We start from the raw sequence: 19,461 nt of genomic DNA, 5'->3' as shown, positions 1-19,461 counted from the left end.
AGAAGTAACGTACTGCAGAGAAGACTGCACTGGTTTGGATATATAAAGGGAATGGGCCTATGACAGTCGGGTAAAGAAGGAAGAACGAAGAAGACAAGAAAGAAGTGGTTGGATGTTGATATTAAGATGTTGAGCATTACGTAGGAGAGGAAAGATAGCAACAAAAGACGAAATGTTGTGAAAGAGAATACGTCGAACCCATGCCAGTATGGAAAATAGTGGAATCGTCCTTATGGTCTTTAAAATTTAAGTAAGATCTGCGTAGATTGAAGCGTTCTATTCGATTTACTATATATTTCTTTATTTATTCGATTTACTATATTTAAATGTCATAAGGCGGCGAGCTGGCAGATAAGGCGGTGAGCTGGCAGAAACGTTAGCACGCCGGACGAAATGCCTAGCGGTATTTTGTCTGCCGTTACGTTGTGTGTTCAAATTCCGCCGAGGTCGACTTTGCCTTTCATCCTTTCGAGGTCGATAAATTAAGTACCAGTTACGCACTGGGGTCGATGTAATCAACTTAATACCTATGTCTGTCCTTGTTTGTCCCCCTCTGTGTTTAGCCCCTTGTGGGTAATAAAGAAATAGGTATTTCGTCTGCCGTTACGTTCTGAGTTCAAATTTCGCCGAGGTCGGCTTTGCCTTTCATCCTTTCGGGGTCGATAAATAAAGTACCTGTTTCGCACTGGTGTCGATGTAATCGACTTAATTCCTTTGTCTGTCCTTGTGTGTCCCTCTCTGTGTTTAACCCCTTGTGGGTAGTAAAGAAATATATATTTAAATGTCATTAGGGTTTTCGCTTCGTCGTTGATTATATCGTATGTATTTTTTGGGTGTATATTCTCACTATATTGCTTAATAGCAATCTTTGGAAAATGTTCCTTCCTATTTATTTCGATATAATAAGTTTGCATAGGTATACTGCTTGTATTTATGAAGAATTGATGAATGTTTGCTTTGTGAATTTTGAAATGCGTTAGTGCAATTTTTACATCTTATATTTTTGTAACTTTAATAAAATCCATTTCGAATTCTTTCAGGTTCCTATGTCATAGAGTATTCCTGTTGGATTTGAGATCAGTTTCTTTTTCTTTGAGAGCAAGGGTACATTGTTAGGGCGTCTTACATTTCGTTCTTCTTAGTAAGTTAGATTTTTTTTTGTATTAGAAGTTCCAAGTAAAGTTGTACTTGCACTATTGTAATGTTTTTCACTGAGTGTACTGTAGGCTGTTTTCTTTTCTAACACTTATGATTTCTGGGGAGTGGGGTATATTACGCAAACCGTTGTTTATTTGGTTATAAATATAAACAACAAAAAAATTCGTAATTTGTACACATAATCTCCTTTTAAGTTCGATTATAATGTAAAAACAACAAGGGAAATAATTTTAATAAAATCAAGTAACTGAAGTTCTTTGGAAACTATCCATTCATCTACCCATTTTCTCTGTCCACTTTTCTTGAAAGAATCGTGAAGGTAGAGTATTCAGGCACCTCCTCCATAAGGTCCTATCAAAAGCAACTGTCTTTACACTTCTCGGTTGGATCCAAAGCATGACCAACTAAGACTATGGATAATACCTAGCCATCTCGTTCTTGCTCTAAACACAAATCTTCTTTTTGCTCTAAATCCAAATCTCCTTCCTGGTCAGTTTGAAAAGCCCATTTTGCGATTCTTTCCTGCAACATTCTGCTCACATGTCCGTGGTACCGGAGCTATGGCTTCTCAATGTGGAGAAGTTGCGGTTCGACCTGATGAAACTTCTTGATTTCCGAGTTATGCATTCTGTCATGAAACGTTACTCTAGAGACATTTTGTAGAAACCCCACTTCGGCCGCTTGTGTTAGCGATCGTACATTTTCAGTCGTTATTCAGTATTTATGACCATAAGTGAAGATAGGCACGGAAACCGAAATGTAGATGACAAGTTTGATTTTTCCTTTACCAACGTCTCCTCTTCTGAGGATCGAATGCTGGAGCTGACGCATAACTATACCAGCACCTGCAATTCTAGCATCCAACCCAGCCCCCTGTTTACCTTCACTCGTCAATACGGCCCTGAAGTACTTAAACGTCTTCACTTATCTCAGAGACGTTCCACTTGCATTTCTTCGAGAAGACCAATGTCTTAATATTCGCAATATTAATTCTCATTTCTGGCTTGCAGCACTCGGCAGCGAACCCATTCTGTACATGCTGAAGACCATCTTCTAATGAATCTAAGTAGCACCATTCATCTACAAATATCAGCCGACTGCTTCTGCTCCTACCGATGGTGATATCGCCTCCACAACTGTTGCGTGTGTTAATCCAGTTCATAAAAATTATAAGGAGAGGTGACAAAATCCACCCCGGTAAAAATTCAACATCTACGTTGAAAGATTTCGACTTGGCACCATCTACAGCAACACAAACATCTGAGCATTTGTATAAGGACGTCACGGCAATCAGAAGCCGCCTGTTAATCACAAACAATGCAGCTCAACATATGGAAAATATAATTGCAAAGCAGGAGTGGATCTGTTTGTTCAGCCAAATGTCGAAAGCAATGGATATGTTTTGGTCTTTTTTGAAGAGTACCCAATTCAGTTGGCCATACTGAGAATGATCAAATATATATGGAAAATGGAGGAATGCTGTGACGCTGATTATAGAAATAAAATATATGGCCAGAAGAAAATATCTGAAGAGAATCTTCTTTGCTCTAAATACAAGTACAGTTAAACTTAGATTAATTAATATTTTTATGCAATCAGTAGACAAAATCTCCTTTTGGGTTTGTTTATAATCTAATAGCGACAAACAAGGGAAATAATATCAATAAAATCGGTTAATTTGACATTTTCAGAAAACATAGAGAATGTAGTGTGGGAGATCAGGTTTTTAGTGAACCGGTGAAAGCAATGGACATATTTCGGACAGATTAGAATTCACATTAGGTTTTTAAGTGAAACAAGAATCAGCACCATTTGAAATTCAGTGGTCAATTCTCGGCCACGCCACCTGGCTATTTTTGTTTACATTTTCCCAGTAAACTATGCGGATCTTTTCGGTTTGAACGGCAGTTTTTTCTAGCTGTGTCATATGAAATTGTCACCCATAATTATGACCCTAGTATCGATCTATTGCATTTCAATCTGTTTTAGGGTTAGGGTTAGGAGTGGGGGGGAAGGGTATAATTTTTTCTTCACAAGTGTAAATAAACCCAATCTGTTTCTTAAACGAGGGACATATTCATACGGCACAGAATGTTTTTTTTTACCTCAATAGACGTCATTGATTGGTTGAAATTGCAGAAATTGCAGAAAAAACAACAAATATCTTACAAACTATAGAATTTTCTCAATAAAGCCAAGAGAAAAAGATGTTTTATAAACACATTCTATCAGTATACGGAGTTTAAAATCTTTTAGTTACCTAGAAATTATGTTAAAAACTGCCGTCCAAACCGAAAAGATCTAACTATGCTTAATGAAAAAGTATACTATTCCAAGCAATTACCGCTTAAACGAATGATCAGAGATGTTTGGCAATTGTCAACGCTTCTTTTAGTATTTCCTTAAAAATGATGTACCACCGAATGAGACCAGCAGCAACATGCATTCAGTGTTTGAACATTCAGAGAACTTTGTGTAGTACATATTACCGCCAAGTTTTAAGACTCTTAGATGTTTTTACTCCCTTCCTCTCTTCTTGCTTTTACTTCCTTCCTATCAGTCACGGACTACACACACACATACACACTCATGCGTATGTATGTATGTATATGGAAACACACACACATACATTTAATTCAATGAGTTACCTATTGATAGGAACATTGATGAGCCACTAAAACAAAGAACTGAAAATGCCAGGTATAGGTGTTGATATAATTTCTTTAAAACAATGATGCAAACCAAGGCCAGCAATTTCGAGGAAGGTGTAAGTCGATTATATTGATCCTAGTGCTCAGCCGGTACTTATTTTATCGACTATGAAAAAAAAAAAAAAAAAAAGAAAAAGAGGCGAAGTCGACCTCGGCGGCATTTGATCTCACAGCGTTAAAACAGATGAAATGCCAAGTATTTTGCCCGGCGTGCTAACGATTCTGCCAGCCCCAGCTCACCACCTTAAATAATACATACACGCACACGCACACACGCACACACACACACACACACACCACACACACACACACACACACACACACACACACACACATAGCGGAATTTCACACACATAGCGGAATTTCACACACATAGCGGAATTTCACACACATAGCGGAATTTCGTCTGTCTTTACGTTCTGAGTTCGAATTCCACCGGCTTTGCCTTTCATCCTTTCGGGGGTCAATAAATTAACTACCAGTTGCGTACTGGAGTCGATCTAATCTGCTCCCTTCCCACTCGCCAAAAGTTTCGGGCCTTGTGGGTAGAGTAGAAAAGAGTATATATATTGAGTAGAATATGCTACACTGATGATGTCGACAGACATCAAAACCTAACAAACCATTGCGCTCATGAGTTGGCAGAAGATCAGATCTACTCCTGTACTGCATGGTTTGTATGTTCCAAGATATTTCAATTAATTGATTTTACAGGAGTTATCTCTCTTACTTTTTGTTTTCAGTTTATGTATTATAAATGTATGGATAGTCTCATTTACTCGAAGCTTTGAAAGCGAGTTAGCAGAGCCATGCAATATTTCTTCCAACTCCCTGCGCTCTGTGTTCAAATCCTCCCGACGTCAATATTGCTTTTCATCTTGTCGAGGTTGATCAAAAGAAGAGTGTACTAATCCAAGGCTGAAGCTTAGTAGAAATTCGAAAACGTCCAACTGGATGCCTTGTGGTATTTATCCAGTCTCTTGTTCTATGTTCAAATCCCGTCATGGCATACTCGAGTGGCAGACTTAATATCCTACCTGAATTATCATCCTTTTCTACTCTAGACAGAAGGCCTGAAATTTTGGGGGAAGCGGCCAGTCGATTAGATCGACCCCAGTACGCAAATGGTACTTAATTTATCGACCCCGAAAGGACGAAATGCAAAGTCGACCGCGGCGGAATTTGAACTCAGAACGTAGTGGCAGAGAAATACCTGTTTCTTTATTACCCACAAGGGGCTAACATAGAGGGGACAAACAAGGACAGACAAACGGATTAAGTCGATTACATCGGCCCCAGTGCGTAACTGGTACTTATTTAATCAACCCCGGAAGGATGAAAGGCAAAATCGACCACGGCGGAATTTGAACTCAGAACGTAACGGCAGATGAAATACGGCTACGCATTTCGGCCGGCGTGCTAACGATTCTGCCTTGCCATCTGATATCTGGGTGTTTTTAGCGCGGGGCACTCTGTTGTAAGCATTTGAATTAGGTTTCCAGTTTTTGCATGCTTTCCTCACTCCCTTCCTCTCTTCCTCCTATCAGTCTTGGACTTCCTATAAAGTATCAAGGACGCTACCTTCCCTCTAGACAAGATAAAAAATATAAGTAGATAAGTGCACTTGCGTATTTATATACGTATGTATATACGTAAGTATGTAGTTATAGATATGTATGTATACGTGTATAATACATACATACATACACACACCTACACACACGTATATATATATATAAATTTTATCTTGTAATGAAACGATTTATTCATACATTTAAATTAACTTCGTAGTTGATGTGTTAAATACGTCATAATGTGAAAGGTGATATTTGTATTAAAATCGTTGAAACAGCTGTAAAGTAGAAATAAATTGTGGTTTGTGAAATTATTACTTTTTACCATCCTTACACACATACACCACCTACACATACACACACATACATAGAATTAATCTAAAGTATGAACTATATGTGAAATTTATGCTGTTATGATATATATATATCGCCTATATATATATATAGGCGCAGGAGTGGCTGTGTGGTAAGTAGCTTGTTTAGCAACCACATGGTTCCGGGTTCAAGTGTCTTCTACTATAGCCTCGGGCCAACCAAAGCTTTGTGAGTGGATTTGGTAGACGGAAACTGAAAGAAGCCCGTCATATATATGTATATATATATATATGCGTGTGTGTGTTTGTGTGAGTGTGTTTGTCCCCCTAGCATTGCTTGACAACCGATGCTGGTGTGTTTATGTCCCCGTTACTTAACGGTTCGGCAAAAGAGACCGATAGAATAAGTACTGGGCTTACAAAAGAATAAGTCCCGGGGTCGAGTTGCTCGATTAAAGGCGGTGCTCCAGCATGGCCGCAGTCAAATGACTGAAACAAGTAAAAGAGTGTATATTATATATATATATATATATATGTACACACACACACATTTTAGGTTAGTTCAAATATGTTTAGGATATACTTAATTTCTAAAAGCAATTTCACTGCAATGGAGAGAAAAAAATTCTCTTTCTGTAAACGGTGTAAAGACGCTCTTATCAGCTGAAATCGTCCTCTGTGACCCACTCGATACACATTTCTGACTCTCACCTGTCTCAGTAGCGGATATGAAAGAGAGGTAAATCTGAGCTGACAGAAAGCCTTAACTTTATAATAAATCAGTAAATACTACTCGCTTTTTACTCTTTTACTTGTTTCAGTTATTTGACCTCAACCATGCTGGAGCACCACCTTTACTCGAGCAAATCGAACGCAGGACTTATTCTTTGTAAGCCTAGTACTTATTCTATCGGTCTCTTTTGCCGAACCGCTAAGTTAGGGGTAACGTATACACCCCAGCATCGGTTGTCAAGTGATGTTGGGAGGACAAACACAGACACACACAGACACACACACACACACACACACACACACACACACACCACACACACACACACATATATACATATACATATATACGACGGGCTTCTTTCCGTCACAAGGCTTTGGTCGGCCCGAGGCTATAATAGAAGACACTTGCCCAAGGTGCCACGCAGTGGGACTGAATACGGAACCATGTGGTTGGTAAGCAAGCTACTTACCACACAGCCACTCCTGCACCTAGTTACTGATTTGTGCTTGAAGATCGTCTGGTCCGTTGAAATACATAAGTATTGGCAAATAAACAAAGTTTAGGTAAGGTGAAATATGCTTGGAACACAGAGAGCGCTTTTAGCTGATAATGTTGCCTTGACACATTTAACCATTGTTTATTTTCCAACACATCTTCACACTAATACTTATGTATATAGTGTATCAAAAATATTACATGTCCTTCCCGAAACAATAGCTTATAAGGCCGGCTTGCAAAATTCCCTGCCCCAGGACAGGACGCTGGTCCGTCGCAGGATTACACAATTTTGTCAGCTGATTGGACTGAACCAACGCGAAAGGACGTGTTTTGACAAGAACATTATGCATAGCTCTGTCCAGGAATCGAAACCACAATCTTACGATCACAAGTGCAATACCTTAACCACTAAGCCACACGTCACTACTATCTATCTATCTATCTATCTATCTATCTATCTATCTATCTATCTATCTATCTATCTATCTATCTATCTATCTATCTACACGTATGTGTGTATGTATGTATTTATGTATATATGTATGTATGTATGTGTGTGTGTGTCTGTCTGTCTGTCTATGTATGTATGTATGTATGTATGTATGTATGTATGTATGTATGTATGTATGTATATATGTATGTATGTATGTATGTATGTATGTATGCATGTATGTATGTATGTATGCATGCATGTATGTATCCTTTGCGCATTTATATCGTTTTGTATAATTTATGTTTACTGCCATAAGTTCCATCCCATTCCCCTTTTGTCAGAATACAATTACATTGTTATCCAATAATATTCCGTTATTCCATATTATACAGTCAACGTTAGATATGGTATGTAAATATAGTCATGTGTGTGTTTTCCGAAGCCTTTCAGCTGACTGACTATGTTTGAGTTATCTTCCTTACATTTTGCTTGATTTTAATCAACCCTAGAGGGAATTGCGGAATAAATTGCATGAATAAATGCCAGTTAATCGATGTTTATATACACATACACAACTGAAAATGGCAATTCAAAGAATCAAGTAATATTCACAATAAGCACCCCAAGGGTTGGGATGGGCTGTCATGAAGACAGTAGAAGAGTTTAGACAATAATTTAACGTCATCGTGTCTCTGAAAGACTGGGAACCACAATGGTAGAGTTTATATAATTAATCAAATTCAGAAGTGAGAGGGAATAAAAATATTTATTTCATATGTTTACACCTGTTTCGTACTCCAGATTCAGTTACATCATTAACGCCAAATCACTCTATAAACGTATAAGTATTCATATTGATGTACACGTATAGTTGCATGGTAACCTAAAGAGCAGAACATTTTATGTGCATTTATACTTGTATGGTTGTTGGGCGCTTTAGCGTCGATTCTCTTCTTGAATTTGATTATATATATATAATATATATATAATATATATATATATATATATATATATATATAAATCATAAGGACACATTGAAGGTCTACCCGCTAGAAATGAGAGTTAAAAGTTAAAATCTCATTTGGACCACTAAAAAATTAGCACTGCAGCTAAGCAATTCAGGACGCCAGCAGATTCCAACATGGCGGATTGGGAAGGTGTTTCAAAGGGTTAAGATGTGCTTAAGAAGATAAGATTTTTTTTTCCTTTTTTTTTCGTCCTTTGTACAGCCACACCTTGAATACTGCTGCCCACTGTGGTCTTCTCACACAAGACAAAACATCTCCAGAATTGAGTCACCCCAGAGGGCTCTCACTAAACAAATTGAAGGCATGGCTGCTCTCGATTATTGGGATCGCCTTCTTAAAGCCTTGAAACTTTCTCTCTCCAGCGTCGCCGTGAGCGGTACATCATTTGTACGATGTGGAAAAATATACCGCCAACTTTGCCCAAACGACCTAAACATTAGCTTCAAGGTTCATCCAAGACTTGGACCACGAGCTATACGTCCCCTGCCCAATTCAAGATCACAACATACATGTACACTGCAACATAATTTCTTTTCCTCAACAGGCCCTGCCCTATTTAACATTGTCCCGAGGGAGATCAAAGAGGAAAAGGATCCCATCAACTTTAAACAGAGTCTGGATAGATTCCTTCAAAGAATACCAGATAAGCCACCCATAATTGGATACATAAACCCAACAAGAACTCACTACTTGAACAAAACTTGACTTAAACAAACTTGACTAAACAGGATTCGAATAATCCTATCAGGTGGTGCTATTAAGTTAGACATGGCCTGGACCAATCTTTGGTCGAAACATATCTAAGTTTATCTAAGTTTATCAAACCAGAAACCGGTCCATATATATAATTGTACCATTAAATATATTAGCTTATGCTATATAGGTATGTGAGAGATTTTTTCGTTCCGCTTACTCATATACTCTTGAATCTGTTATTTATAGTGTCAATATTTTTGTGGTCCAAATGAGGATTTTAACTCTCATTTCTAGCGGATGGACACTTTAATGTGTTCTTCCGATTAATATAATTTTAATTCTATAACATTATAATGCTGATTTAGGTCTGCAACCACCTATATTAATATTGCTGCTATCATCAACTATTTGTATTGCCTACGATAATAAAAACAATATTTATATCTATATAAATATTCGCTTCTGAATAATTTGTTGCTGTTGAGATATATATAGAACAGTATATATTAAAGTTAGATAAGACCGGATTATGGGATTACCTTAGGTTTCTCATCCATGAAGGATTTTGCTTTATGGCGTATCATTAGATCCCAAAACCTGTTGGCTTAAGGCCTCCCTAGCGAGTAGCCTCTCTTGAATAAGGAACAGGAAAGGACCCCGCTACTCAATGTCAACAAAGTAGATTGTCTTTCTTTATCTATCGATCGCCGGTGATCCTCCCATCCTGTGGGTTCCAATACGCTAGTAAGAAATTCTTGAAATGTAAGCACGGTCCAAATAATTCCATTCTGGAGTTAATGATCTTCCCTGGGCCGAAGGATTCCTTTAGGATCCTCGCCCGTTCCGCTATGCATAATTCACAGCGCTTAATCCCGTTTATGTAGGGGCCTGGATTTTCTAGGATTCTCCATGATATTGTGTATGGAATCCCGTCGTGTATCAGCTGCCATACATGGCTGGCTAATGACATGATGTATCCCCTTTCCGGTATCCTGAAGGAGGATCTGTGGTTGGAGAGGCGTTGGCGTCATTGGAGGTGGCGGTGGTGTTGGTGCCGCTACTGCCGGTGTTGGTAAAGGTGCTATTATTATTATGGCCATCGTCATTGATGGAAGCGCTGTCATTGCTGTTAGAGGTGTCATTGGTGACAGCTCTACTGCTATTTCCGTTAGGGATACTACCTTTGCTGTTATACAGCGCCAGTTCAAGTAACATCGGTGGTAGCCACGTCAGGACCAACAGACACAGCACCCCCAATACTTGACCAGGAAGACACATCGGCTGTTCCAGGAACTCCTTCATTACCCAGCCATGTATGGCAGCTGAAAGACGTCGGGATTCCATACACAATATCATAGAGAATCCTAGAAAATCCAGGTCCCTACATAAACGGGACCAAACGCTGTGAATTATGCAAAGCAGAACAGGCGAGGATCCAAAAGGACTCCTTCGACCCAAGGAACATCCTTAACTCTAGAACGGAGGTCTTTGGACCGTGCTGACATTTCAGGAAATTCTTGCTAGTATATTAGAGCCCGCGGGATGGCAGGGTCAATGGCGATCGATAGCCAAAGGGAGACAATCCACTTTGTTGACATTAAGTAGCAGGGTCTTTTCCTCTTCCATATTCTAGAGAGGCCACTCGCTAGAGAGGCCTTAAGCCAACAGGTTTTGGGATCTGATGATACTCCATAAAGCTAAAACTTTTATGGACGTGAAACCTAAGGTAATCCTATAAACCGGCCTTATCAAACTTTAATATATATATATATATATATATATATTCAAACACACGCGCACACACATACACACACACATACTCACACGCACGCACACACACACACACACACACACACACACACACACACACACACACACACACACACACACACACATTCTGACATTGTCAGGATAGGTTTTGAATCATTTAGTATATTGTGATCAAAATTTCATTTTCCAATATTTATAATTATCCGGTGGCTGGAAGTGGAGAAAAGTCGGCAAGATTCGTGAACACTCAATTTTCTAAAAATCCACAATAAATTCCATCTCTCTTTTTATTCCCATTTTTTTCTCTCTCTCTCACTCTTGCTGCCCCCCTTTTTGTTTCTGTTTGTTTGTCCCTTTGACATGTATATCAGTGCAATTAGCACTTTCCCTGTATATCTACATTTCGTTGAAACACTGACTGGCCGTTTAATTAGTTGAACACTACACAAAAACGTGCATTAAAGTTAAACTATGATCAAGTTTTATATAGTTTATATAGTTTATATAGATAATTGCATGTAGAAATTTATTATTTAATGATGAAGGGAATTTTCTCTCATTAATCCTTTTAGATACAATTTTCTGCGAGTGATTACCTAACAAACGTGAATATGCATCTCTGTCTCTCCCTCTCTCACTCTATCCATCTATCTGTCTGTCTGTCTGTCTGTCTGTCTGTCTGTCTGTCTATACATACATAATACATACATACATACATATAGGTAAAAATCTTTTTTGGAACAATGGATCTCGAAGCATAGAAATCTATAAATAATAGCTGGTGAATATTGAGTTTCTTGGGTGTCTAGTAAACCGCTTTAGCTAGAAAAAGCCGAAGACTGCTCGTGGAACACGAACCCAAGTTTCCCTTAGACGTTATATATATATATATATATATATATATAGTTAATCCAAACATTAAAATACAAAGAGAAAACACAACAACGCGAGAACGTGGAACAAGTATAGTGTTATTGGACACTCAGGAAAGGATAGAAAGAAGGAGGATTTAACGTTTCGAGCGGAGCTCTTCGTCAGAAACATAGGAAAAGGAAAGATCCAAGGAAAGGAAAAAAAAAAATTACCAACGATACACATGCCGTCACACACACACACGCACACACACACACACACACACACACACACACATATATAGGCGCAGGAGTGGCTGTTTGGTAAGTAGTTTACTTACCAACCACATGGTTCCGGGTTCAGTCCCACTGCATGGCACCTTGGGCAAGTGTCTTCTACTATAGCCTCGGGCCGACCAAATCCTTGTGAGTGGATTTGGTAGACGAAAACTGAAAGAAGCCCCTCATATATATATATATATATATATGTGTGTGTGTGTGTGTGTGTGAATTTGTCCCCCCAACATCGCTTGAAAACTGATGCTGGTCCTGGGGTCGATTTGGTCGACTAAAGGCAGTGCTCCAGCATGGCCGTAGTCAAATGACAAACAAATAAAAGAATATATATACATATACATACACACACGCATATATATATATATACACACACACGTATATATACATAGCGAGAGAGAAAGAGAGAAAGAAAGATAGAGGACAGAAAGGGAGGTGCATGTACTGCTTATTATGTGTATATGGATATCTACGAAGGAGTATAAATTTGTGAGTATATACGTAGGTGTATATATGTGGGTGTATATTTATGAGTGTATAGTTCTGATAATGTGAGTGTGTGTGTGTGTTCATGGTAGGTGTATGAGCGTGAACATGCATGAAAGAGAATGAGAGAGAAAAATGAGACAGAGAAAGAGAGATCATAGAAGCGCATGAGAAACGAATATCTTATATGTCGTGTATTAAATTGAACGTGGAAAGCGAAAAAAAAAAAAAGAAAGAAACCCAGAGAATGTAATAGTGTGTTGTATGTGTGTGTGTTTGTGTCTATGTGTGTGTCTGTGTGTGCGTGTTTGAGTGTGTCTGAGCGTGACCACAAAGTGTGATAAAGGAAGTATGAAAGAACGAAAAGAAACAATATTCCATATATTGAATCTGTCTGATTGTGGATACGTGAGTGAGAGAGTGAGTGAGAGAATGAGAGAGAGAGAGAGAGAGAGAGAGAGAAAGAGAGAGAGAGAAAGTGTGTGTGTTTATTTGACCGAATATCCAAGAGAGAGAGAGAGAGAGAGAAACATAGAAAAAAAGAGAGAGAGAGTAGAGCGTGAAGAATAGAAATGATGAGTGAAAAAAAAAGTGTGTGTATATGTATATGATAGTGAAAGAAATGGATTATCATAAAGGAACAACATCCATGTGTATGTTTGTCTGACTGGATACGTGTGTGTGTGGTGTGTGTGTGTGTGTGTAAAGTATTTTTGACTGATTATGTACGAATGATAGAGACACACAGACATTAGAAAAGAATGAAAGAAAAAACGAGAGTGAATGGGAAATATTATGAGTGAAGCTCTGTGAGCGTGCGTGTGTGTGTGTGTGTGTGGTGAGTGTGTGTGCGCGTGTGCGTGCAGCTATTTGTCAGGCAACAAGGATAACAACAGTTGTTTTTCGCAGCGTTGAGGCTGGCAACACTGTAGAAAGACATTGATTGCCATCTTTGGTTGAACGAACTCTGTACACACACACACACACACGCACAAACAAACTCATACGAGTGTTGCTGCTCACTCACACTCTCTTCCCATACAAGCAAACAATCGCGCACGAACAGTCGAGCATCTTGCACGCGCGCATGCACGCAGCATACGTACATATGCATTATTCAAATACATATGTATAGATATATATTTATGTGTATGTGTCTGTGTATCTGCGTGTAATGATAACGCAGATGAATCCTTATATATATATATATATATATATATATATATGCGCACACACAAACACATAGCAACCCCCGCATATATATATATATAAATATATATACATATACTCACCCAAAACGCTTACATACACCCACAAACTCACCCACACGCATAAACAAACGCCGAACTTTCATGCATATACATACACACACACACACAAAGTCAGTATAAACATATTAAATCTCACACGCACACACACACACACACACATACAACTCATACGCACAATCATACAAATGCTCTCATATATAGTAGTACACATACAGCCACATACAACTACACATACGTGCGCCCCCTCTCTCTTCTCTCTCTCTCTCTCTCTCTCTCTATCTATCTATCTATCTATCTATCTATCTACTATCTATCTATCTATCTCTTTCTCTCTCTCTCACGCACACACAGACATTAATACGAACACATCACTGCATGCATACTCTGTCTAATCCGCAGATTCATACATACGGACGAGCGCATAGTTAGATGTGTATAAACTTACATACACATTCACACACACACAGCAAAAATCACATACGCTAACAATCACCTGTATATATATATATATATATATATACATATATATATATACTGTGTCTATTAATGTGGGTGTGCAGATACATGTGGTTCGTTTAGTGTGTGTATATATATATATATATACACACACTAAACGAACCACATGTATCTGCACACCCACATTAATAGACACAGTCACACACACATACACACACACAGTCACCTTTGCAGCAGAATTGCTGATGCTTGTACGAAGATTACACCCATACACATATTTACAACACGTACACACACACATATAAAGACAGTTATATGCTACAAATATACACCCACTTTCTCTTTCACTCCGTCTCTCTCTCTTACATACACACGCATGCGCGCTTATGTATTAAGACACAAACACATTTTATTTCTCATTCTTCCACATCTATTCTTTTCTTTCTATCCCACTTTCTAGAAGCTATCATCTACACCATAAGAAAACAATACATACACACCTCGTTCACTCTTTAGCCGCTCAGCCAGCCTCCACTTCTCATCCCATCCGCCGTTTATCTATCTATCTATCCTTCTATCCATCCATCTATCATCTATCTATCTATCTATCTATCCATCCATCCATCCATCCATCCATCCATCCATCCATCCATCCATCCATCCATCCATCTATCTATCTATCTATCTATCTATCTATCTATCTATCTATCTATCTATCTATCTATCTATCCATCCATCCATCTCTCTCTCTCCTCTCTCTCTCTTTCTATCTATCTATCTATCACCCTTTCTTTTCAAATTTGATTTTCACCCCCACCGCCTGCCTCTTTGATTCTCTTTCATTTCTATTCACCTTTTGTCTTATTTTCTTTTGTCTGTCCCATCTCTCCCCCTCCCCTCTCTCTGTCTCCCTCATTTGTCGCTCATCAGCTTTTCGTACTCTTACCCTTTCTTTTACTCTCCCCCCATTCTTCATCCTCTCCTCCTACTCCTTTATAATTACATTCTGTTTGTTTTCTTAGTTTTTCCTCTCTCTCTTTCCTCATCCATCCACCTCTCTTTCCTGAATAACCTTTATGTTAATTAGATGCTTTGATTTCATACAGTTTATGTATCATTTTTTCATGATTTTTACTATATTTTTTATACACTATTATAAATTTACATGTTTTTTTAAAAATCATTATACTATCCTATATATTTCATATCATATTTATACAACTCTATATTATATTCATTTATATTATTTATATTTTTACCATTCCTTATATTTTCCTCTCTACATTATTTTACATAGCATTTATATTTCATAAAATATTCTTAACTTTTAATTGCATTAATTTCATATTATAATTTTTTCATATTATATTTTCCACTTGTATAGTTCTTAATAAAATTATTTTCGTATATTTGCATTATATAAATATTTTGCGTCATGCCAATTATGTATTATTTTCTAGTATTTTAATTGCGTAATTTTATTTCGTTTTTACATTCCATTATTTTATATATATATATATATATAATTATATATATATATATTTGTAACATATTCTGTTACATAATAACTCATTGGATATTTTACATAAATTAGTCTTTATATTTTATGTAATATTTGAATGCAATGCGCCATACCATTGAAAGATAGATGCAACAGATGCGATCCTCCGTTTTTATCTATGTAGATTCGCTTGGAAGATGGGAATAGAGAGAACAGAATATCATATATACTTATATAGAGAAGTGTTGATGGCTGAGATGAGACGAACACACACCACACACACACACACATATACACACACACGTATGTACATTAATACGTGTGTATTAAGTATATATGTATATTGAAAACAAAAGAAGAGTTAGTTCTGAAATACGCATACATATTTCAGTAACACATACAATACATACTTGTATCTATAACAATACAGTATATAGTTTTATATACACAGACACACACACACACACACACATATATATATATATATATATATATACATATTATGTATATATACATACATATATATGTATATATATTTTTATATGCATATATATATATATATATATGTTTGTATGTATGTACCTATGTATAGACATGTGCATGTATATACACACCAATAGATGTGTGCTTGTGGTACAGAGAGAGAGAGAGACAGAGAGAGACGTTAATGGAGAGATAAAATGAAACTCACACACGCATATTTCCATACATACATACATAGATACATATTGCTCACACACACACACACAGGTACAGAAGCACACCAAACACATATATTTAACCTTGCACGTGTTATCCACTCGCTCTCACTACACAAAGACTTACGCGCCCGCGCATATATATACATATATATATATATATATATATATATATATATATATATATATATATATATAATATATATATATATATATAGCTATTTCTTCAATTCACCAATAATGTTTTATATATATATATATATATATATTATATATATATATATATATATATATATATATATATATATATAGATAGCTCGTGTCACTCCCGCAACACATTTACATACATAAGGTGCACAAACAAACCAGCTTCAAACACAACTAGTTATTAATCACATACATATATACATGCTCATACCGATTTACAAAACCGAAACATATCTGTACATATATATATAATATATATATATATATATATATATATATATATATATATATATATATATATATACTAGCAGTATCGCCCGGCGTTGCTCGGATTTGTAAGGGAAATAACTATATAGCATTTTTAGAGAGTTATAGCCCAAAAATAGCAAAAAATGCATTAAAAATGGAAAAAAAATTATGGTAATTTTTTTTTTAAATCGTTGACTCATCGTAGACATTTTTAGAGAGTTACTTCCCTTATATAATATCGAAAAAATGTATTAAAAATGGGAAAAAATGATGGTAAATTTTTTTAAAAATCGTAGACTCATCGTAGACGCGCGCTAAAACCCAGAAGGGCTCGATATGAATCACGACTATAAGATACCCGCTTTTGGTTACACTGCACCGCAAAATGTGGGAGTAGTTAGGAATCTAAATCGTAGGAGACAGACACACAACTTCTCTTTTATATATAAAGATATACATAAATGAATAGATTGAAAAGCATAACGGTAAATAGATTTACAAAAGCAGTGCGCACACACCAACAAAAAATCACACACACACAGAACTATGTATAGTAAGGTATATAGATATAGTCAGTCACACGCGCGCACACACATACATACATACATACACACCTTCAGTAACTTTACATACACGTACATTCAACCATATACGTAGAAATAAAAATGATAATGGTGAGTCAAGTAGGAGACAGGTGTGAAGATGTACGTGCGTGTATGTGTGTGTTTGTGTGAGTGTGTGTTTCTTAGTGTGTGTGGGTATTTGACTCTGAGAGTTTGTGTGTGGTGTGGGTATTTGAGTCTGAGAATTTGTGTGTGTGTGTGCGTGTGGTGGGAATATGTGTGTGTCTCAATTCTAGTGTATGGATGGATACGTTATCGTTTCTATGTGTGACAGCTGACAACTATGAGTGCGGAAATGTGTGTGTGTGTGCGTGTGTGTGTGTGTTGTGTGTGTGTGTGTGTGTGTGTGCAACGCAGTGTTTGTGGGTACGTATGAGTTTCTGATTCTATATCAGCGTGTGCGTGTGTGAGTGTGAATAAGCATGTATGTATATATATGTTAGTATATATATATGATTGCATGTTTGTATGTAAGCATGTATTATTTGATGTATATAAGTCTGTGCTCTTATATACGTGTTCATGTTTTTGTAGCATGTGTATATTGTTTATATGTGTATGTCTATATATGTATCGCCTGTCGTTTGTATATCTATTAGTGTATATGTGTGTTTATATGTATGAGTGTTAGTAGATATGTTAAAGAAAATAAAACAAAACGACCGTTTTATATAGAGGAATAAGTAAACAAAATAATGAAATACCTAAAATATGAAGAAAATAGGTAATCATGGTGCTGTGCTAAAGGACGAATTGAATTGTTGAAAAGGAAGGATAATGAAGAGATTAAAAGAAGATTAAAAACTGGTAAGGAAAAATATGAAAGAAAGATGGTGGAAAAGAAAGAATAGAAAAGAAAGGAATTGGGGAAAAGATAAACGAAAGTACGAAATGCAATGAAAATGAAAAGAGAAATAAAATAGGTGCACAAGAACGTACTAAGATATATGGGGGGGGGGGGAATTGGAAGAAAAGAACATTGGTAGAATAGAAGAAGAACTGGTAAACAAATATGAAATTTAAAAAAAACACAAAAGGTTGGATTAGAAAAAGGGAAACGAACGTGAGGAAGATTATTTAGAATATATGAAAAGACAAACTTAACGACGAAATAAAAATCTGTATAGTTTAAATGAGATCTCTTATTTCTTTTTCAAGAAAAGTAAAACTGAGTCAATGAAGAAATGAGGGTGGGGGGCGGGAAAGAGGAATAGAGAATGAAAGCGATTGATAGTAGGAAAGAGAGAAGGAGAGAAGCTGACATAAAATTATCAGAGGATCACGAAATAACATGTAAACGGATGAATGGGAAGAAGGGATTAATGATGGTGAAGTGGAGAAATAAAAATAAGGCAGACGATAAAAATAAAATAAAAGGGAGAGTAGAAAAAAAAATGATGTAAGAATATATATATATATGAAAGAGAATATGTTTAAATGATGAAGGACAGGAAGGAAAAGAGATATGAAAAATGAAAACAAGATTCGATGGTTGGATGAATGGAAGGAAGGAAGGAAAGTATTGTACGAATCTTGGAAGCTGTAAATGATGTAGGACTACGAAAGATAATGTGTGGTAGTAGGCAGTGTAGTGTAAACAGTTGACACAGTCTAGAAGGTGAGATAGATAAATAGATAAACACTTGGAGATGGATGCGTTGCGTTCAATTAAATAATGATATAAATAATATATATATATATACATACATGCATATATGGGTACAGGAGAGATAGATAGATAGATAGATAGATAGATAGATAGATAGATAGATAGATAGATAGATAGATAGATAGATAGATGGAGAGAGAGAGGGAAAGAGAGCGTGTGTGTGTGTGTGTGTGTGTAACCGTTACAGTAATAACAACGAAGAAGCGTTCAGTGGTGCTAGAAATAGCAGTGATATCTTCCT

The sequence above is a fragment of the Octopus sinensis genome, linkage group LG1, assembly GCF_006345805.1.
Source record: "Octopus sinensis linkage group LG1, ASM634580v1, whole genome shotgun sequence".
Taxonomy (NCBI): Eukaryota; Metazoa; Mollusca; class Cephalopoda; order Octopoda; family Octopodidae; genus Octopus; species Octopus sinensis.
Note: the sequence above shows the minus strand (reverse complement) of the source record.